Source organism: Scyliorhinus torazame, chromosome 22 (genome assembly GCF_047496885.1).
Source record: "Scyliorhinus torazame isolate Kashiwa2021f chromosome 22, sScyTor2.1, whole genome shotgun sequence".
Classification (NCBI taxonomy): Eukaryota; Metazoa; Chordata; class Chondrichthyes; order Carcharhiniformes; family Scyliorhinidae; genus Scyliorhinus; species Scyliorhinus torazame.
This window is the reverse complement of record NC_092728.1, coordinates 73262844-73286691: the sequence shown is the minus strand read 5'-3', so window position 1 is coordinate 73286691 and position 23848 is coordinate 73262844. Positions and strand designations below refer to the sequence as shown.

The window sequence follows — 23848 nt, the reverse complement described above, 5'->3', positions numbered from 1 at the left end:
GTCAGCGAAGGGGAGTCATTTGCGATGGTCAGGCTGCACAAATTACAAGAAAAACTCCGAAAATTGAGCCCAGAGGCAGACATTCTTCCTCGGTGATGGGACGAGCAGCATTTGAAGACCGAGCAACCCAGAGAAGCGAACAGAAGACCGAAAGTTATAGGAAAACGATTGGCAAGTTAGACTTGAAAGTCTTACAACTGGTCCGAACAAGAAAAGATCTTTTTACCTGTTGTGATACACCACTGTACTTCCCTACCATTGTACAAAGTATATAATAGTTGTGTGTAACGTGGCCCTGTAATACTGTGTATTGTACTGTAGCTCTGTAGAGGTTCGGTCACCGGTAGGTAACCCGACCTGGCCACGGAGAGCTCTGCCTTAGCCACTCCCCCGGGAGTTAAGTATAAGAACCCACTTCTGGGACCGGACCCATTCTGTCTGGGGTCGTCTGTGTCGGGTAAGCCTCCCATGTAGTATATTAAAGCCTTAGTTAAAGTCTCACATGTCTTTGTGGTTCTTGACGTTTAGTGCATCAATTTAATATACTACATGGGAGGCTTACCCGACACAGACGACCCCAGACAGACAGCGGCAGCACGGAGAGCTTCCTGCACCCGGACACCGTGCGCCGCTCTCCCTCAAAGTACTACCCACGCGCAGGCATATTTTCATGGCCTCCAACTCCCAGTCGGCCGAAGTTTCGGGCTACTGCGTCGTCACCCTCTCAGTGAACGGCGCGGTGTTCCAGGATTTCAAATTCATAGTCCCCCTCATTCCCCCTCCCGCCCGAGGCCTGCCAGGCCTTCCACCTCCTAAAAACCACTATCGCCAAAGCCGCCATGCATGCGGTAGACGAGTCTGCACCATTCCAAGTCGAGAGCGATGCCTCCGACTTTGCCCTGGGTGCCACCCTCAACCAGGCGGGCAGGCCCATCGCCTTCTTTTCCCGCACACTCCAAGGCCCCGAGATCAGCCACTCCTCTGTTGAGAAGGAGGCACAAGCCATAGTGGAAGCCGCCCGGCACTGGAGGCACTACCTCGCCGGAAAACCATTTACCCTCGTTACTGACCAACGATCAGTTGCGTTCATGTTTGACAACAAACAACGAGGTAAAATCAAAAATGATAAGCCTTAGTTAAAGTCTCACATGTCTTTGTGGTTCTTGACGCTTAGTGCATCAATCTTTCTGTAAAAGTAGTTTTTATCTTTTTAACTTGAAAATAAAGTTAAGTTTAAATTGATAACCTGAAAGAATGGTTATTATTATTATTAGAAAGTTCACTTAGCAAGCCGGACCCGTGTGTAAGCTACTGAGTGGTAAGTAGATGGAATCTCCTAGTAAGATATGGATTATACCGGGGGATAACTTGAAATAATAGTTTGACCTGATTGGCATCCACCTAAGTCTGCCTAGGAGTCAGGGAAAGCAAGGGAATCCCTGGATCACCATTTAGATTTACAGCGCTCTATCGACTATAGGGGGAATTCTAAGAATAGTGGTGAGGTTTTTACTTCAAGCACCATTTCTCACGCTAATTTTTAAATCAGCTGGGGAAGCTGAATGAAAATTCTAGCCCTGCCTATCAAAAGTGGGGAATTCAATTTAAAAATGTTGGCATTTTACTCAGGTCGCCTCATCTGGACAATGATTAAAAAGGATAAATTGGATTTGTCTGGTATTCTGTTGAAACTCACCCAGAGATTTATTAACAAATTGAAGCACCAGATCAAGTTTCTGAGTCGCACAAGTATGTGAGTGGAAAGCAGAGGAGGCAGTTTTACAGAGGCCTGTCTGCTTCTCGAGACTGGAATCCATATAATAAATAGTGCTGGATACATTTTTGTTTATTGCTTCAATAGGCAGGAGTCATGGTGTATCCAGTAAGGTGCATTTCTCTGCAGGTGAATTGACTCTTACCTGTCCTTCGTTTCTGACAACATTGACTCACAACGGGGCATGGCTCCAACAACATCAGGTAGCTCAACAGTAGGCAATGGTGCCAGGAGCAGGAGAGGTAACATAGCCAGGCCCAATCCAGGCCTCACCCAGTGCTCAAACAGAGCATCTTCTGTAAGTCACTGAATAGTTAGCAGCCTTATTCAGTTCCAAATATTCTCTGTATTTCTCTGAGCTCTATCTATTGATAGCTATATACTTCAGAGTTGTAAGTAAGCGATATATCATTTGGGTCAGAATGAAGTGGGAAGAGAGGATTAAGAGGGCTGGAACAGTGATCAAAGAACCTCACTATAATAATAATAATCCTTATTATTGTCACAAGTAGGCTTACATTAACACTGTAATGAAGTTACTGTGAAAAGCCCCTAGTCGCCACACTCTGGCGCCTGTTAGGGTCCACGGAGGGAGAATTCAGAATGTCCAATTCACCTAACAAGCACGCCTTTTGGGATTTGTGGGAGTAAACCCGGAGGAAACCCACACAGACACGGGGAGAACATACAGACTCCACACAGACAGTGACCCAAGCCAGGAATCGAACCTGGGACCCTGGGACTGTGAAGAAACAGTGCTAACCACTGTGCAACTAAAACTGAGTTTTAACAAAGCCAAGAAAGGTTCATGGCAATCAGAGGAAAAATTATCAGCTGGCTGAAGTCATATCTTCATATCTTAGGGGCAGCACGGTAGCCTTGTGGATAGCACAATTGCTTCACAGCTCCAGGGTCCCAGGTTCGATTCCGGCTTGGGCCACTGTCTGTGCGGAGTCTGCACATCCTCCCCGTGTGTGCGTGGGTTTTCTCCGGGTGCTCCGGTTTCCTCCCACAGTCCAAAGATGTACAGGTTAGGTGGATTGGCCGTGATAAATTGCCCTTAGTGTCCAAAATTGCCCTGAGTATTGGGTGGGGTTACTGGGTTATGGGGATAGGGTGGAGGTGTTGATCTTGGGTAGGGTGCTCTTTCCAAGAGCCGGTGCAGACTCGATGAGCCGAATGGCCTCCTTCTGCATTGTAAATTCTATGATATCTGACACAAAACTAATTTTGTTCGACGGCCAGTCATGAAATTCACAACAGGAGTTCTTCAGGAAAATGTCCTTGCCCCTACCATTTTCAGTTATTGCACCATGCAATGACATTCATCCAGTTATAAATAAGGTCAGGTGTTTGCAAACAATTCAACAAATTTCAGCTCCATCCATAACTCTTAGAACATAACAACCAGGCTTAGACTGACATTCGTCAGGAAACAATCATTCCACATAAGTGGCAAAGCTCATCTCCATAGAATTCATAGAATTCCTACAGTTCAGAAGGAGGCCATTTGGCTGATCAAGTCTACCCTCCAAAAGAGCACCCTACCTAGACCGACTCCCCGGCCCTATCCCTGTAACCTCGCGCATTGATCATGGCCAAACCACCTAATCAGCACATCTTTGGACACTGAGGGGCAATTTAGCATGGCCAATCCACCTAATCAGCACACCTTTGGACACAAAGGGGAAATTTAGCATAGCCAATTCACCTAGCCCACACATATTTGGACTGAAGAAGGATACCAGAGCACCTGGAGGTATCCCATGCAGTCACAGGGAGAAGGTGTAAACTTCACACAGACATTCACCCAAGGCCAGAATCGAACCCGGGTCCCTGGCTCTGTGAGGCAGCAGCCCTGACCACTGTGCCACCATGTCACCCTTGTATGAAACAAGAGCAAGTCCAGGCATTTTCCCTTGATTTTTAACTGCACCACCCCTGAGTACTCCACCATCAACATTGTGGTGGGAAAGGGTGGCACGTGGGGGTGGGAAGGCATCACAGTCAATCAGAGCTTTGATTGGACTATCCACAAAACGCAGCTGACCATTTTACCAAAAGTGGCTCACTTCCTGATTTTTCAGAGCCAAATTTAAGTTCGGATTGTGATGGAACACTAGTCACTCACCTAGCTTGACATAGCCATAACAACACTCAAGTTACCTGACACTACCTAGAGGACAGCAGTTCTTAATTGACACCCCAAGCGCCAACCTCAATATCCATCCTCTCGAATAGTCCACTGTAGCTGCAGTGCACACAATCTACTTAATGCACTGCAACAACTCAGATTTACTTCAATAGCGCCTCCCTCCATTGTGACTGGACCACAGAGAGGGAACCACCACCTCCAAGTCACACAGCATCTCGCCTTGCACATATGTTGCTGTTCCTTCATTGTTGCTGGGTCAACATTACGCACTTCCTTATCTGGCACCATTCTGAAAGCATCATTAGCACAAGAACTGCAACAATTCAAGGAGATGACCCACTTCCACCTTCTCAGGGAAACTAAGAATAGGTAATAAGCACTGCTTTGCAAGCTGAGTAGCACTTTTTTCAAATTAGACCACATCTCTGTAATACCTTAAAATGGAAACCATTAAAGAATGGCTCCCTCTTAACCCATTATTAAGACCATCACTAACCCAAGGTATCCATGAATGAGAGTTAGCCCATAAGAGCACAATCTGCAGAAAAGTAAGTTAAAGTAGTTCTCATGTACATTATTTTTTTAAGAAACCTTTTGGACAGTGAGGGGCAGTTTAGCATGGCCAATCAACCCAACCTGCACATCTTTGGACTGTGGAAAGAAACCTGGGCCGGGATTCTCCCCTACCTGGCGGGGCGGGAGAATCCGGCGTAATGGAGTGGCGGGAACCACTCCGGCGTCGGGCCGCCCCAAAGGTGCGGAATTCTCACCTTGAGGGGCTAGGCCCGTGCCGGAGTGATTTCCGCCCCGTCGGCTGGCGGGAAAGGCCTTTGGCGCCCCGCCATCCGGCACCGAAAGGACTCCGCTGGGCGGCGCATGCGCGGGAGCGTCAGCGGACACTCACGGCGTCCCTGCGCATGCGCAGTGGAGGGGGTCTCTTCCGCCTCCGCCATAGTGGAGACCATGGCGAAGGCGGAAGAAAAAGAATGCCCCCACGGCACAGGCCCGCCCGTCGATCGGTGGGTCTCGATCGCGGGTCAGGCCGCCGTGGGGGCACCCCCCGGGGCCAGATCGCCCCGCGCCCCCCCCAGGACCCCGGAGCCCGCCCGCCCGCACCCTCTGCCCCTGCCGGTAAGGTAAGTGGTTCAATCCACGCCAGCTGGCGAGGGTTGACAGCGGCGGGACTTTGGCCTATCGCGGGCCGGAGAATCGCCGGGGGGAGCCCGCCGACCGGCGCGGCGCGATTCCCGCCCCCGCCGATTCTCTGGTGGCTGAGAATTCGGGACAGAGCAGGGGCGAGATTCACGCCAGCCCCTGGCGATTCTCCGACCCGGCGGGGGGTCGGAGAATCGCGCCCCTGAGTACCGGAGGAAACTAACGCAGATATGGGGAGAAGGTACAAACTCCACACAGTCACCCAATGTTGGAATTGAACACGGGTCCCTGGTGCTGTGAGACAGCAGTGCTAACCACTGCGCCACCATGCTATCCTCACATCCCCTCTAAACATCCTGCCCCTTACTTTAAATCTATGCCCCTTGGTTATTGATGCCTCCACTAAAGAGAAAACATCCTTCCTATCTACCCTATCTATGCCCCTCAAAGTTTTACCTCAATCAGGCAAGGCCACGGAGAGTTTTGAAAACGATAAAAATCTGTAACTTGAAACATGGCTTAACCAGGAGTTGATGTAGGTCAGTGAACACAAGGATAATGGGGGATGTTCCCTGTAAGTTGTGTGTCTTTGCAGAAACTCAAATATTCCTGCACAGGTCATGCACAAATCGGCTCCTTTAAATTACTGCACAGTTGCAGTGGGGAGAGATATTTAAAGGGGCCGCATACTTTTTTTAAATTGCCTGCACGCTCCAGAATAAATGAGAGGGAACTTTGGCTATTTGCGACCAGGACGTGATGGGAGTTAAGACACAAGGAGCAGAGTTTTGGATGACCTCAGGTTTGCAGAGGGTGGAACACGGGAGGCCAGTCAGGAGTGTGTAGGGGTAATCAAGGCTGCAATCCTCCGGCCGATCGCGGCGGGATTCTTTGGTCCCACCAGCAGCACACAGCGCACCCCCGGCCCACTGGTTTCCCGGCGGCATGGGGTGGCTTCAATGGGAATCCCATTGACAGCGGTGGGAGCAGAGAATCCCGTCACCAGTGAATAACGCGCCACCTCCCGCTTCCGAGAAACATGCGGCTGGGAGGCCCGATAATCCAGCCCTAAGTCTAGAAATAATAACACAAATAGATCAGGCAGACTTTAAGTGCAGTGAATAAACCTCTATTTTGAGAGACATACTGTAGGATTGCTAATGGATACTTTAGCATAGGAAGATCAGTTTGTTCAAATTGACCGTTAAAATATGTCTTTCCCAGTGTGCACAATCTATCAATATTATTTTTTCCTTTACAGGCAGGACTTTGACACAACAATTGCAACCTCAGTGAAGAGGCAGTATTGGCACCATTTTTAAAGCAATTAAAGTGTATATCACTGTTCTACAATTGATTAGGATGCGTTGATGATCGCAGGCCATGGAAGCCAGATTGGAACACATGCCAACAAATGACTTTTACCACTTTGATATAAATGGGGGAGAAAATGCTGTCTGTCCTCTGCTTAACACACCAGTAAATCCATTAATAAAGAGCTGGTTTACAATATTGTGACACAAAACATACTAACGCCTGTTACGATCCCTGTTGATGTTATAACTGGACGGGAAGATGCCAGAATGGAACCCTGGATCCAAAGACTTTTTTTGTTTCTCTATAAAACGTAGAGAAACAGAGTCGCATGAGTTCTAATTAGTTTTAGCAACAAGTAAAAAACATTTATTAAACATGAAAACATTGGATCATGATACAATGTGCCTTGATTCCCCCTTAGTTTAACAATTACACACAGGTTACAGGATTAACACAGATTACAAAGTATATCTTAATCTTCAATGGTCTCCTTAGCACAAAGTCCCTTTTATGCACACAAGATGACTATATGTAAATACACTCCTCCCTCTGAACCTCAAGTGAATGTTTATGGATTTCTCCTCAGAAACCCCCCAGGTAATTGTCACTTGAGTGTTTCTAAACTCCACTCCCAAAAACACACTTTAAAATCTTCTCTCATAATAATTCTTTTCCTTAGCAGTTTGCATTCTCAAATCCAGTCCAGGTTTTACAAATGACTCTTTTAACCCAAGCTTCCGCTCCACTTTTAACAGCAATTCCAATCCAGGATTTTATAATATCCTCTTTTAGGTTACCTTTGTCTTCACTGTTGTTTAACAAACTTCAGCTACGATTTCCATTGTTATTTCAAATCACGTTCCACAAGCTGTCGTAAAATTTCACAAACCTGAAAATCACTTCAGATATCTTTCTGGCATTTCAGTCTTCTTCTCAGCTTGGTCGGTCTTTACTGAACTGTTCTCTGACCTAGCTTTGTTAATCTCAGACGCCTTAGAAACTGCTCTTCATTGCTCTTGTTTCCTTAACTAGCAGCTCTCTGCACTTGTTTTCTTAACCATTACTCCATAGTCCCAAAAGACGTGCTTGTTAGGTGAATTAGACATTCTGAATTCTCCCTCTGTGTACTCGAGCAGGCGCCGGAATGTGGCGACTAGGGGTTTTTCACAGTAACTTCATTGCAGTGTTAATGTAAGCCTACTTGTGACAATAATAAAGATTATTATTATAAGAGTATTATTGTATGATTTTTCTTCCAGCAAAGCTGAGAGGTATTCCGTCTTTAACCTTGAAAACCATCTGCTTAGAGCTGCCTTCTCTCTCACTACATGGGTGGGATTCTGCAATAGTGGGGCTACATCCCCACGCCGGGGGGAAAACCAGCGCAAACCACCCCGGCGTCAACAGCCCCTGAAAGTGCGGAATACTCACCTTTCCCGGGGGCAAGGTTGACACCGGAGTGGTTCCCCCAGCTCCAGCTAGCGGCGAAGGGCTGCTGCGAGTTCACGCATGCGCGGAAAGGCCGGCGTGATCTCGTGCATGCGCGGACCGGCCGGCGTATTTCTGTGCATGCGCAGAACGGCCGGCGTATTTCCATGCATGCGTGGGGGTTCCCTTCTCCGCACCGGCCCCCGGACAATATGGCGGAGCCCTGCAGGGGTCCAGCGGGGAGGAAAGAAGGCCCCCATGGAACCAGCCTGCCCGCAGGATCGGTAGGCCCCGATTGCGGGCCAGGCCACCATGGGAGCCTCCCCCCGGGGTCGGATCCCCCCACCCCCCCGACCCTCTCCCCCCCACCAGGACCGCGCCCACACACCTACCTGCCAGGTCCGGCCTTGTGTGAGGTGAGTAATTCACGCCGGCGGGACTGGGCAAAACCTGACAGCCACTCGGCCCATCGGGGCCCGGAGAATTGCCAGGGAGGGGATGCCGCTGTCAATGGCCCCCGTCCAGCCTGGCAGGAATCCCACCAGCCCCTGAAAAACGGTGCCGGAGAATAGGGAAGCTTGTGGCGGGGCGGGATTCGCGCCTTCCCTCGGGGATTCTCCGACCAGGCGCACGGTCAGAGAATCGCGGCCCATATCTTCAACTGCAGTCAGTTCAGGTAAACTAGACTTAAAACCTGCTCTACCTTATGAGGCCCCAGTTGCTAAGCAACCACTGCTGTTTTTTCCTCTTCACACCATACCCTCGCTAAGCTCAATATAATCACAGTTAGAATTGAAACCAACCCCTAGCTATAGGTTTTGCCCTTCCAGGCACAGAAACATTAAATTAAACCTACTTAAAACATGAGGGCAAATGTTTTTACACAGCAACCGGTTAGAATTTGGAATACACTGCCTGAGACTGAACTGGCAGATTCAATTGTGGCTTTCAAAAGGGAATGGATCTGTAACCGAAGAGGAAAAAAGTTGCCTGGCCACAGGGAAAAGGCTGTGGAATGACAGTCGTTCACTAGGACCCTCTCTTGCAGATAGCTGGCACAGGCATGATGGACGGATTGGTCTCCTTCGTACTGTAACCATTCTACTTGAAAAGTACTGAAATGGCCATAAAGGTCTCAGTGAAGCCTGACATCCTGAAAGGTGCCATATAAATGCCAGTCTTTCTTTCAATTGGAAGCAAAAAAAGGCACACAAAACACAAGGGCTAACCGCTACACTAAAGCCATTGAAGACTTGCACCACACCCACTCAAACATTCACTGAAACATCACAGTCATTCATAACTCAAATTAGTTCACTGTCGTTGGCTGTCACTGGTACAGAAAATGAACAACGGATTATTGGCTGTGACACAAAACAACTGCCACATTTTCCTACATAAGTCACAGCGCCTCAAAATAATTTGTTGTGCTTGTAGAATTTTGGTAAATTTCTTTGAGATGTTATCAGGCACTGCACATAAACCCAAGTCTCTCATTCTCAGTAGGAGTCGTTCCTAGATTATAATGTGTCCTGTTAGTCGTGTACCAAACTCAGCAGGTTGTGCACAGGTTTATGTATCTGAAGCTATTACCGTTCTTCCAGTGGTAGCTACACCCTCTCACTTGTCTGATCTTCCTTGTCTTATTGGTGGTCTTTTGTCCATATGTGCAACATAAAATTTTTACCTATTTCACTGGAACATACCGTGCACCCTGCTGCCTCCTCACCAGACTATTGCAAGTGTTACCTTAACCTGCCATATATATGTTCAGTAACAGCGCATGCATTTTTGTACAATTTTCAACTGGGGTAGAGGTATTTTGCAAAGTTGTTATCAGTCACAATTGTTGTGTCGGCTTCATTTCTGAGGAACTATCAAGCTAGTTACCTTCGGAGACATGGATCGTGCTCAATTTCCTCAAAATTAAAGCAAAATGCCTAAATTACAGAAGAAAATGTGTACCTCATCATATTATTTTCTGGTAGTTGCATTGCTTCCCTTTTCAAGCTGCCATCTGATTGACAGTATATAGTTAATGATATTCACCTATCTGAAGGAAGAAATAAATTTGGCGAAGATGAGTCTTTGCTTTTGTTCCTGGCTTAGTTAGATGGGTGCGGAACTGTAGTTAGATGGGTGCACAATGCCTCTGTTGCACCCATGATGGCACAGTGATTAGCACTGCAGCCTCACAGCACCAGGGACCTGGATTGAATTCCAGGCTTGGGTGACTGTGTGGAGTTGGCACGTTCTCCCCATGTGGGTTTCCTCCCGATGCTCCGGTTTTCTCCCAAAGTCCAAAGATGTGCAGTTTAGTTGGGTTAGCCAAGCTAAATTGCCCCTTAGTGTCCAGGGAGGTGCAGGTTAGGCTATGGGTTACTGGAATAGGGCAGGGCAGTGGACCCGGTAGAGTGTTTTTGCAGAGCGCCAGTGCAGACTTAATGGCCCGAGCGGCCTCCTTCTGCACTGTAGGGATTTTATGATTGTCTGATGATTGAGTAGCAGAGTGACAGAGCTGAGGTTACCTGGGAGGATACCACCGATTCACAATTAACAGTAGTGGTGACCTTAATGCTTCCATCTGAGTAACGAAATCGATGTTTGACTATCGCTGCAAGACACATGGAGTCCATGCCATACTTCAATCATGGTCCCTCTTTTTCATCACCTTTTGTGAGGTTGTCTATTTTAGAGGTGCACTTACCTTGGCCCCAAGGCTTCAATCTTCTGCTGCATAATGAGGGGCATGATTCTCCGACCCCCGCCGGGTCGGAGAATCGCCAGGGGCTGGCGTGAATCCCGCCCCCGCCGGTTGCTGAAGTCTCTGGCACCGGATATTCGGCGGGGGCGGGAATCGCGGCGCGCCGGTTGGCGGGCCCCCCCGCTCGATTCTCTGGCCCGAATGGGCCGAAGTCCCGCCGCTAAAATGCCTGTCCTGCCGGCGTAAATTAAACCACCTACCTTACCGGCGGGACAAGGCGGCGCGGGCGGGCTCCGGGGTCCTGGGGGGGGCGCGGGGCGATCTGGCCCCGGGGCGTGCCCCCACGGTGGCCTGGCCCGCGATCGGGGCCCACCGATCCACGGGCGGGCCTGTGCCGTGGGGGCACTCTTTCCCTTCCTCCTCCGCCACGGTCTCCACCATGGCGGAGACGGAAGAGACTCCCTCCACTGCGCATGCGCGGGAATGCCGTCGGCGGCCGCTGACGCTCCCGCGCATGCGCCGCCCGGAGATGTCATTTCCGCCCCAGCTGACGGGGCACCAAAGGCCTTTTCCGCCAGCTGGCGGGGCGGAAATTCGTCCGGCACCGACCTAGCCCCTCAAGGTTGGGGCTCGGCCCCCAAAGATACAGAGCATTCCGCACCTTTGAGGCGGCGCGATGCCCGTCTGATTTGCGCCGTTTTGGGCGCCAGTCGGCGGACATCGCGCCGTTTCCGGAGAATTTCGCCTGAGATGTTGCATCCACAAAGTAGTCATGAAGATTCCATATAGTAATCCTTTTGGACAGGATGATACCAAACCTTAGAAATCTTGCTCTTCATGAACTCAATTCAAGATTTGACTTGGAGTTCAGGATTTTAGGCCTACTCAAATCATCACAATGTTTTCCTGACTGCTCTTTGAGAAAACCTCAATAGTTTTCAAAAAAGCAACACAGCGTCAAACTGGTGGCAAAAAGCAAATCTTCTGCCGATGCTGAAAATCTGAAAAACAGAAAATGCTGGAAATACTCGCACGAAGAGCGAAACAGAGTTGATGACGTTGCATCAGGAAAAGGAAGAAGTTCCAGGGCGACACGGTAGCACAGTGGTTAGCACTGTTGCTTCACAGTTTCAGGGTCCCAAGTTCGATTCCCGGCTTGGGTCACTGTCTGTGCGGAGTCTGCACGTTCTCCCCGTGTCTGTGTGGGTTTCCTCCGGGTGCTCCGGTTTCCTCCCACAGTCCACAGACGTGCAGGTTAGGTGGATTGGCCATGATAAATTGCCCTTATTGTCCAAAAAAAAAGGGTTAGGTTGGGTTACTGGGATAGGGTGCAGATATGGTGCTCTTTCCAAGGGCCGGTGCAGACTCGATGGGCTGAATGGTCTCCTCCTGCACTGTAAATTCTATGTTCTATGTTAATTTAGAGATTTGGCCATTTATTAGGGGAGGGGAGGTGCTCGGAAGAGGGGACGTCAGTTTCAAAGAGTTAAGTTCTCTACCTCGGAGGGTTATGGGTGCTTAATCGTCGAGTATATTCAAGTGGGAGATCGATACATTTTTAGGCAGTAAGGCAATCAAGGGATATCGGCATGGGGGGAGAAATGAAGTCTAGATCGAGATCAACCATGATCATATTCGCAGGCACAAAGGGCTTGGCTGCTTTGGTTTATTCTGCTCTCAGGACAGGATGTAGTATAAGGGTCTGGTACACACGGGGTGAATGTGGGACTGAGTACAGTACCGCCACACATAGCGATTCAAGAAGTCACATGACCCAGACCCTGGGGTCAGTGTGGTGTTGAGCAGAGACCAGGAAAGACTTATGCATGGAGATAGCCCCTAGCTTGTACCCTTTACTGTTCATGTGTAAATCAATAGTTCTACATGTCTATAAAGACTAGCAATGAACATACTGAAAGCTGCAAAGATTTCTTGAAGAGGCACCGCTCCATAACCAACACCAACCCAACATAGGATAGGAATAATTAAAGGACAAAAAGGACGATGAACTAAATTTGACCTCAAAAACAATTCCTATTAATACCAATTTTCTGAATGCATTGAATGTCCTTTTTCAATGAAGTGGCTGGACCATAAAATGTAGGAGCAGAAAGAAACCATTCAGCCCATTGAATCTGATCTGATACGGTAATCCTCAACTTCACTTTTCTGCCATATTCCCATAATCCTTGATTCCCTTACTGATTAAAAATTTGTCCATCTCAGCCTTGAATGTACTTTACAAGCCAGCCTCTACAGGTCCCTCCGGTAAAGTATTCCACAGGTTCATTGCCTCCTGAGAGAAGAAATTCCTCCTCACCTCTGATTTAAATGGGTTACCTCTTACTCTGAGATTATGCCCTCTGGCCCTCGAATCTCCCATAAGGCGAAACAACCTCTCAGCAACGACCCTAACAACACCCCAGAGAATCCTATATGCCTCAATAAGGTCACCTCTCATTCTTCTAAACTCCAATGATTACAGGCTCAATCTACTCAACCTCTCCTCATTAGAAAATCCCTCCACATCCAGGATCAGCCTGGTGAACCTATCTTTCCTTAATGTGGAGATGCCAGCGTTGGACTGGGGTGGGCACAGTAAGAAGCCTTACAACACCAGGTTAAAGTCCAACAGGTTTGTTTCGAATCACTAGCTTTCGGAGCGCAGCTCCTTCCTCAGGTGAGGAAGCAGAGGTCACCCATTCACCTGAGGATGAAGCTGCGCTCCGAAAGGTAGTGATTTGAAACAAACCTGTTGGACTTTAACCTGGTGTTGTAAGACTTCTTACTGTATCTTTCCTTAGATAAGGGAGCAAAACTGTTTACAGTATTCCAGATGTGGTCTAACTGGTGCCTTGTATATATTTAGCAAGACTTCCCTATTTTTTATACTCCATTCCCTTTGAAATAAGGGCCAACATTCCATTTGTCTTCCCACTTACCTGCTGAACTTGCATGCTAGTTTTTGGTGATTTATGCATGAGGACCTCCAAATGTCTAAATACTGCAACTTTCTGCAGTCTTTCTCCGTTTAAATAATACTGCTGTAGACAATGTACGTTGTGCTTATATTTGCATGGGATTTTCTCATTTTCTTAAAATATAATTAAATTGGTGGAAGGGAATGATTGTCAGCCTGCAGTAGACACATCTACGATTTAAATGCTTCAGTCAGTGGTTCAAACTTTCCACCAAGATCTTCCAGAGTCTGAAATTCCTTTGCAATTGATGTCATAGGCGCCTTATGTCCAAATATTTTGGGGAAGCTTAAAGGAAAAGGGAATCGAGAACCACACCAGGAAAGCAGAGTAAATATTATTGAACGACATGGTTTCCTGTGGCTTGCAAAATGAAAAAGAAGGGTTGGAGAATGTGAGGCTGTACAAGTTAATCGGGTTTCCGTTGCTCGACTGCGATATTCACCTATGATTCAATGTCCTTGTTGTTTACCACAGCAGACAAAGACAAGGAATTCCAGGATTCATGCTTTGGCACAATTTGTGCAAAGGTTAATCACGGTCTCTAAATCTCTGAACCACTCAATTCTGCACTCTATAAATACTATGTAGCTTGAATCCAAATTGTACCTTTTAGCTAGAGTTCTCTCGCGGTTTTTACGCAGATAATAACCTTGATATAATATTGTTTAAATGCTATATCAATATAATCAATATAATGTCATCATCTGTGCTGTTCATGACATGGCTGTACTTGGGGAGGGGGAAGGGATGAGGCAGTTTATGGACCGGTTGAGGTTCCAGAGGGTGGAAGTGGAGCGGGTGGAGGGATTGGGGGCCCCGATTGAGTTGGAGGAGGTAGTCAGGGAGCTGGCAAGCATGCAGCCGGGCAAGGTCCCGGGTCCGATGGCTTCCCTGTAGAATTTTATAAGGGGTTCTCGGAGCTACTGAGCCCGCTCCTGCTAAGAACCTTCAATGAGGCAAAGGAAAGAGGGACCCTCCCTCCAACGATGAACAGGCATTGATTTTGCCCATTTTGAAGAAGAAGAATCCGCTTCAGTGTGGGTCCTACGGGCCAATATCGCTTCTGAATGTAGACGCCAAACTGTTGGCAAAAATTCTGGCCACCAGAATAGAGGACTGTGTCCCGGGAGTGATTGGGAAGGACCAGACGGGTTTCGTTAAGAACAGGCACTGAACATGAATGTGAGGAGGCTCCTGAATATTATCATGATGCCCTCGGGGGGGGGATGCGGAAGTGGTGGCTGCAGTGGACGCGGAGAAGGCCTTTGACAGGGTGGAGTGGGAGTATTTGTGGGAGGCGTTAGGCAGGTTTGGATTCGGGGAGGGATTCGTAGGGTGGGTCAAGCTGCTGTATCAGGCCCCTGTATCGAGTGTGTCCACGAACCGGCTAAGGTCGGAGTATTTCAGGCTGCACCGGCGGACGAGGCTGGGGTGTCCCCTGTCCCCATTGCTGTTTGCCCTGGCAATTGAGCCGTTGGCCATTGCGCTCAGGAATTCAAGGGATTGGAGGGGGCTGCTGCGCGGGGGGAGGAACACCGGGTCTCCTTCTGCGCGGATGACCTGTTGTTGTACATTTCGGACCCGCTAGAGGGAATGGGGGAGGTCATGCGGATCCTGAGGGACTTTGGGAGCTTCTCGGGGTATAAATTAAACGTGGGGAAGAGTGAGCTGTTCGTGGTCCACGGTAGGGGCCAGGAGGAGAGACTGAGGGAGCTCCCACTCAAGATAGTGGAGAGGAGCTTTCGGTACTTGGGGGTACAAATGGCCAGGAACTGGGATGCCCTGCACAGGTTCAACTTAACCCGGCTAGTGGAGCAGATGGAGAGTTTAAAAGGTGGGATATGCTCCCGCTTTCCCTGGCGGGACGGGTGCAGACTGTGAAGATGACAGTTCTCCCCAGGTTCCTCTTCGTCTTTCAGTGCCTCCCCATTGTCATCCCCAAGTCCTTTTTTAAGCGGGTGAATAGGATTGTTACGGGATTTGTGTGGGCGAATAAAACCCCGCAAGTTAAAAGGGCATTCTTGGAGCGTAGCCGGGGGGGGGGGCAGTGGAGGAGAAACAGGCAGGAGGAGGGGGCCTCTGTGTGGACCCCAATACAGAATAACCATAGATTTGCTCCAGGTAGGATGGATGGGGAGGTTCCAAGGCTGGTATAGGGCCGGTATTAGGAGGATGGGGGACCTGTTTATAGACGGGACTTTCCCTAGCATGCAGGCGCTGGAGGAGAAGTTCGGCCTGCCCCCGGGGAATGCGTTCAGGTACCTCCAGGTTCGGGACTTTCTTAGAAAACAGGTGGGGACATTTCCGCTGCTGCCCCCACGTAGGATCCAGGACAGAGTGGTGTCTGGCATCTGGGGGAGGTGTCGGACATATATCAGGAGCTGCAGGAGGTGGAGGAAGCCTCAGTGGAAGAGTTGAAGGGCAAGTGGAAGGAGGAGCTGGGCGAGGAGCTGGATGAGGGCATGTGGGCCGATGCCCTGGGCAGGGTGACTTCCTCCTCATCATGTGCCAGGCTCAGTTTAATTCAGTTTAAGGTGGTGCATCGGGCGCATATAACGGCGGCAAGAATGAGTACGTTTTTTGGGGTGGAGGACAGGTGCCCGAGATGTGCAGGGAGTCCGGCGAACCATGCCCATATGTTTTGGGCATGCCCGGCGCTTAAAGAATTCTGGCAGGGGTTTGCGAGGGTGATGTCTAGGATTTTTTACACTCGGGTGAAGGCTAGTCCAACAGTAGCGAAATTTGGGGTGTCAGAGGATCCGGGAGTGCAGGAAGCGAAAGAGGCCGAGGTACTGGCCTTTGCCTCCCTGGTAGCCCGGAGACGGATCTTGTTAATGTGGAGGGACTCAAAACCCCCGAGTGTGGAGACCTGGGTTAGCGATATGGCGGGGTTCCTCAGCCTGGAGCGAATAAAGTTCACCTTGAGAGGTTCCTTGATGGGGGTCTCCCGGCGGTGGCAACCTTTCCTTGACTTTCTAGGGGAGCAGTAATTGTCAGCAGCAGCATCCTGGGGAGGGGAGGGGGGTGGGGGGGAGGGGGGGGGGGCTCAAGTGGGGGGGTGGAACTGTTGATATAATGTAAGTTTTATATGAAGACAACACCCACCTTGTTCTGTTTACTACTTCTTGTTTATTTTTATCTTTATTATTATTTGTACCTCTATCCTTGTTATGTAAAAACGGTGGCTTGAAAAGCTTTAATAAAACATTTATTTAAAAAAAAACAAAGGGGAAAAAGTTAAGCAGCCAACCCACTGGGAGAATGTGCAAACACCACACAGACAGCCGCCCGAGACTGCAAATGAACCCGGCGTCCTGGAGTTGTGAAGCAGTAGTGGCCTTCACCCATGGGACTGTGAGTTTTTGGAATGACTTTTCCCAGCGATTGCTGGATCTTCACTCATTAAGTATAGTCAATATTGAGATGGAAGGATTTTCGGTCATTAACAGAATCAAAGGGATATAGGGAAGGGATGTGAGGATTGCAGGCGGAATTTTACCATTTTCTTGCAGAGCATGGCAGCGGGTAAGAAAAACGGTGTTGAAGCATCCGGCCCCAATGGCAGTTTTCTCCACCGTATTGTCAGGGGGACGGAAAAAAAATGGAAAGGTGCGGGGTCCCAGGACATCACGCTTTCCTTGGTTGAACCCGCCCAGCCAGCAACTTTGTTCTTTAAAGTTCGGGGCACCATTTTTAAAGGCTGCCCCAGTGCACAAAAGCTTAAATATATAGAACACTCGCAACCCCCCCCCCAACCCCACTCCCCCACCACCCCCTCCCGGCACTGTCCCCGGCACACCTCCCTTGGCATAGTGTCAGGTGGCAGTGCCCGGGCATGTCCCTCTTCTCTTCGGTGCTCCTTTGGTTGGCCTGTCCGCCCGGTGCACGGCATGGGAGGGAGACCAGTTGTAATTCACACCAGCGTTTGCTCACACCGATGTGAATAGACAATCTAATGGTGGAGAGGGTGGGGGGGGGGGGGGGTGGGTGGTGTCAGTGTAACCAGACCTAGAGGTTTGATAATTACATTCATATGATAATAGGGTTCTGACGTTGAACACCGGGATTCCCACTGCGGCACTAGTGGGGGGTTGGGGGAGGGGCAATTGAGATGAGACTTCCCGCTGGCATAAAACGTGATTTTGGCCTCTCCCACGAGATTTTCCCTCTCCCATCACCAAACACGCCCGCAAAGGACGGGAGCAGAAAATCCCGGCCTAAGTCTGTGCTAAGCCATGATCTTTTTGAACGGCAGAGCAGACCTGAGGAGCTGGGTGACCCACCTCTGTGCCTTTTTCATATGTTATTATTTCCAGTATCTGCAGTATTTTGATTTGTGTCCATCATTCCCTTCACAAAGGTTTATTGTTGATATTTTCCATTCAATCCTGCTTACCTCTGCAGTCCGATATTTGTGAAAATATTCTGAGCCCTGCGCGAAAGTGAGTTGCCATCTCAGTCACAGACCATGTGACGTGCACCAATTTGAACATAATGGTGCTGGAGAAAGAACAAAAAAGAGACCTTTGGCACTGGATGTCACCAGTAACTGAAGGACCCCATAGTCTGGGCAATTACAGCAATAGGAATGCTACGGTTGACCTTAGTGCCCAGCGTTGAAAGGTTAGAGGTCATGGGGTCAAAGATCAACTTCAGTTACGATGCAGGAAATGCGAGTGTCATTAACAGCTGAGTAGATCGCGAAAGGTTTGTGGTGAGCCCTGTATCCCAATAACGCGCCAACTATCACTGACAAAAGTCCCAATTAAATCATTCCTGCTCAGCAGACATATCGAAGGTTCTTGTGGAACTATACCCAGGAAATAACCAGCACCTCAAAGAAGGGCGAGAATGAGCATGAAAAACACAAATTAAGAATTCATCCCAAAAAGGTAAAAACGCTATGGAAGCGTTTTGCAATCAAAGTTTCTTTATAGACTGTGGACCAATTTTGAAATTAATTATGAGTTGTTTTCCACAACATGTGACAGATTTGCAGCCCCATTACCACAAGACCAACAGGGGCTGAAGTACAACAACCCCACGGCTTTCTCGGGGAACTAAGTTTTACCCATTGCACCCACATCTAGCCAAGACGTTTATTTTCTTTTAAGTGTCTCCAGCACTCAGTCACAATAATGCCTAACTTTCCACAGCGATGCAAGAAGCCTGCAAGTGTTTCTTGCAGTTTTGTGTGGGTGTTTGCTTATGAATCTGGTGCATCTCTAATTGAGCGTACTGCTTCAAAACAACCCTCACTCAAAATAGACAGACAAGTAATAACATGACGGACACCAGTGCCTCACAATTTACTCAGTAAGAACTGTCTGTGTCGCAATGCCCCAGCCCTGTAAACCCACCCACACGTACACTAATTTACAAAAAAACTACCATTTCCCAAGAGTTTTTCTTCATCAGGCAGTTGAAATTGAAAAGGGAGTTGCTTGTCAATTTTACACTTTTGACTTAGTTCAGTGAATCTTTCTCACTTCGCAACGTTTTCCGATCCTCTTATAAGAATCCAAATCACAGTTACTTTAGACCCCAAGGCAATACAGGAATACAATGGAAGATTCTTTTCTTTAGAGAAATCAAGATGGCCCCTTAGCCATCCTAAGAGATCCAGAAGTTGATTAAAACTAGGACGTGCGGCGCTAAGGAGCCGGATTCGTTCCAGGCCCCGGATCACTGTCTGTGTAGAGTTTGCACATTCTCCCTGTGTTTGTGTGGGTCTCACCCACAACCCAAAGATGTGAAAGCTAAGGTGGATTAGCTAAATAGCCGCTTAATTGGAAAAAAATAATTGGGGGCTCTAAATTTTTTTTAAAATTCTTTTTAAAAAATTTAAACTTGGACGTTTCAGAAAATGACATAAAATTCTCAAAATTTAAATATCTAAACATCACCTCCCCACCGCAGCACCCGCCCCACACCCACACATGCACACACAAGCACCCAAACATCAATGTAAGGGTTAACAGAGGTACCAGGCTCAAAAGCCAGATGTTGCAAGTTCAAGATCCAACATGGCAAGTTTGGAGATTGGGTTCAATAAATCTGGTAATTTTTGGGCTTGCACCAGGAAAAATCCCCATGAAATCAGTTTCATCGATTTACACTGAGGCGGGTCTGGCATGGCTCCAGCCTCAAGAAAACTGAGCATCTTTTAAAGCCTACTGAAGTCCAACAAAATACCCAATTTCTTGGAATTCTCATCCACATCCCAACGCAACTATGTTTGGAACTTAAAGGCCCAAACCGCACAAATTAATTGAAAAGGAAAGACTTTGGAATTAATCGTACAAGAGGCTGCCTGCACCGAAACGGAGATAGTAGTGGCGATGGATGCCGAGAAAGCATTTGATAGAGTGGAGTGGGATTATTTGTGGGAGGTGTTGAGGAGATTTGGTTTTGGAGAGGGGTATGTTAGATGGGTGCAGCTGTTGTATAGGGCCCCAGTGGCGAGGGTGGTCACGAATGGACGGGGATCTGCATATTTTCGGCTCCATAGAGGGACAAGGCAGGGATGCCCTCTGTCCCCATTATTGTTTGCACTGGCGATTGAGCCCCTGGCGATAGCGTTGAGGGGTTCCAAGAAGTGGAGGGGAGTACTTAGGGGAGGAGAAGAGCACCGGGTATCTTTGTATGCGGACGATTTGCTACTATACGTGGCGGACCCGGCGGAGGGGATGCCAGAAATAATGCGGATACTTGGGGAGTTTGGGGATTTTTCAGGGTATAAATTGAACATGGGGAAAAGGGAGTTGTTTGTGGTGCATCCAGGGGAGCAGAGTAGAGAAATAGAGGACCTACCGTTGAGGAAGGTAACAAGGGACTTTCGTTACCTGGGGATCCAGATAGCTAAGAATTGGGGCACATTGCATAGGTTAAATTTAACGCGGTTGGTGGAACAGATGGAGGAGGATTTCAAGAGATGGGATATGGTATCCCTGTCAATGGCAGGGAGGGTGCAGGCGGTTAAGATGGTGGTCCTCCCGAGATTCCTCTTTGTGTTTCAGTGCCTCCCGGTGGTGATCACGAAGGCTTTTTTTAAAAGGATTGAAAAGAGCATCATGGGTTTTGTGTGGGCCGGGAAGACCCCGAGAGTGAGGAAGGGATTCTTACAGCGTAGCAGGGATAGGGGGGGCTGGCACTACCGAGCCTAAGTGAGTATTATTGGGCCGCTAATATTTCAATGGTGAGTAAGTGGATGGGAGAGGAGGAGGGAGCGGCGTGGAAGAGATTAGAGAGGGCGTCCTGTAGGGGGACTAGCCTACAGGCTATGGTGACAGCCCCATTGCCGTTCTCACCGAGGAAGTACACCACAAGCCCGGTGGTGGTGGCTACACTGAAGATTTGGGGACAGTGGAGACGGCATAGGGGAAAGACTGGAGCCTTGGGGGGGTCCCCGATAAGAAACAACCACAGGTTTGCCCCGGGGGGAATGGATGGGGGATATGGAATGTGGCAAAGAGCAGGAATAACGCAACTGAAAGATCTGTTTGTGGATGGGAAGTTTGCGAGTCTGGTAGCGCTGACTGAGAAATATGGGTTGCCCCAAGGGAATGCATTCAGGTATATGCAACTGAGGGCTTTTGCGAGGCAACAGGTGAGGGAATTCCCGCAGCTCCCGACACAAGAGGTGCAGGACAGAGTGATCTCAAAGACATGGGTGGGGGATGGTAAGGTGTCAGATATATATAGGGAAATGAGGGACGAAGGGGAGACTATGGTAGATGAACTAAAAGGGAAATGGGAAGAAGAGCTGGGGGAGGAGATCGAGGAGGGGCTGTGGGCAGATGCCCTAAGCAGGGTAAACTCGTCGTCCTCGTGTGCCAGGCTAAGCCTGATTCAGTTTAAGGTATTACACAGGCACATATGACTGGAGCACGGCTCAGTAAATTTTTTGGGGTGGAGGATAGGTGTGCGAGGTGCTCGAGAAGCCCAGCGAATCATACCCATATGTTTTGGTCATGCCCGGCACTACAGAGGTTTTGGATGGGGGTGACAAAGGTGCTTTCAAAAGTAGTAGGAGTCCGGGTCGAACCAAGCTGGGGGTTGGCTATATTTGGGGTTGCACAAGAGCCGGGAGTGCAGGAGGCGAGAGAGGCCGATGTTTTGGCCCTTGCGTCCCAAGTAGCCCGGCGCAGGATATTGCTAATGTGGAAAGAAGCCAAGCCCCCGGGGGTGGAGACCTGGATAAATGACATGGCGGGGTTTATAAAGCTAGAGCGGATTAAGTTCGTCCTAAGGGGGTCGGCTCAAGGGTTCACCAGGCGGTGGCAACCGTTCGTCGAATACCTCGCAGAAAGATAGACGGAATGGGAAAAAGAAGGCAGCAGCAGCAGCCCAGGATCGGGGGGGGGGGGGGGGGGGGGTGGGGGGGAGGGGTGGGGGGGGGGGGAGGAACCAGAAGGACTCTCAGGGTTGTTAATATATACTGTATAGTATGTATAGGTCGTTGCTACAGATAATTATATATTGGACTGTTAAATTATATTTTTGGAGAGTGTTACTTGTGACAAGGCAGTTGCTAATTAGGGCTAGTTTTCATTTTTGTTATTTATTATTTATTCATTTTTTGTTTATAAAATAGGTCATTGTTATTTGTGTTGTTATAATATTGTGTAAAGGATGCACAATGTACTGTGTTGGTTGACCAAATATTTTCAATAAAATATTTAATAAAAAAAAGAGGCTGCCTGCACCGATCGCAATGTGAACATCCCAATGTGTCCAGGGAGGTGACAGGAGGGCAGCATCCTTCTGCACGTCTCAGGAACAGGCCCAAGGATCCAACGACAATCCTGGACTTTGACACATTGTGGTGAATGGAACTACTGTTAATTCGCCAGTGCACTGTGATATCATGTTACTGCTGTATCGTGTTACGTTATGTGTTTAACCCTATGGGCTCCACCTATGGGCCATTGTACGGCTTCACCCACAGGGGGATATGTCGGGGCATGTACGGGCTCGCCCATGGCTCCACCCCTTACAGGAAGTATAAAGGCAGCTGACCTGCAGGGCCACATTCATTGTTGTACCGGTCACAGGCAGGCTCAGTTCTAAGCTGATTAAAACCACGGTTTACTTCTCAACATGTCTCTCAGTGAATTGAAGGTCGGATCAATTTAATCAGCTTAAAATACTACTATTGAATCAGCCCTCAAACCTGATAGACTCGATCCACAGGCCGCGGAGGCGAGAGAAATTTTTTCGCCCTGGCTTCGATGCTTCAAGACCTATCTTGCCACGTCGTCTACGCCATCCATCACGGACGAACAGAAACTGAGTCTTTTCCACGCACGGGTGAGCTATCGTATTTCTGTCCAGCTTGACGGCGCCGCGTCCTATACAGAGGCCCTCGTACTACTCGAACGCATATATGTACGGCCCGTGAACGAGGTCTACGCGCGACACATCTTCACCACTCGCCGCCAGCGCCCCGGGGAGTCGCTAGATGACTACCTACGCGACCTCAAAGCCCTCGCGCGCAACTGTAACTACCAGGCCGTTACGGCCCCTCAGCATATGGAGCTCGCTATCCGAGACGTTTACGTGGCGGGGGTCCGATCGAACTATGTAAGACAGCGCCTGCTCGAAAAAGGGGCCCATAGAACATAGAACATTGCAGCGCAGTACAGGCCCTTCGGCCCTCGATGTTGCACCGACCTGTGAAACCACTCTAAAGCCCATCTACACTATTCCCTTATTGTCCATATGTGTATCCAATGGCCATTTGAATGTCCTTAGTGTTGGCGAGTCCACTACTGTTGCAGTCAGGGCATTCCACGCCCTTACTACTCTCTGAGTAAAGAACGTACCTCTGACATCTGTCTTATATCTATCTCCCCTCAATTTAAAGCTATGTCCCCTCGTGCTAGACATCACCATCCGAGGAAAAAGGCTCTCACTGTCCACCCTATCCAATCCTCTGATCATCTTGTATGCCTCAATTAAGTCACCTCTTAACCTTCTTCTCTCTAACGAAAACAGCCTCAAGTCCCTCAGCCTTTCCTCATAAGATCTTCCCTCCATACCAGGCAACATTCTGGTAAATCTCCTCTGCACCCTTTCCAATGCTTCCACATCCTTCCTATAATGCGGCGACCAGAATTGCACGCAATACTCCAAATGCGGCCGCACCAGAGTGTTGTATAGCTGCAACATGACCTCATGGCTCCTAAACTCAATCCCTCTACTAATAAAAGCTAACACACCGTACGCCTTCTTAACAACCCTCTCAACCTAGGTGGCAACTTTCAGGGATCTATGTACATGGACACCGAGATCTCTCTGCTCATCCACACTGCCAAGAATCTTACCATTAG

The 23848-nt window shown here is 48.8% G+C and overlaps 1 long non-coding RNA gene across 1 annotated transcript in view; it reads left to right on the top strand.

Moving 5' to 3' along the window:
- Positions 1–7612, top strand: part of LOC140398826 (uncharacterized) — a 134880-nt gene extending 127268 nt beyond the window's left edge. The window contains exon 3 of the long non-coding RNA XR_011937575.1: positions 6350–7612. This is a non-coding gene — a long non-coding RNA (uncharacterized lncRNA). The remainder of the gene's footprint in view (positions 1–6349) is intronic.
- The last annotated feature ends 16236 nt before the right edge of the window (positions 7613–23848 follow it).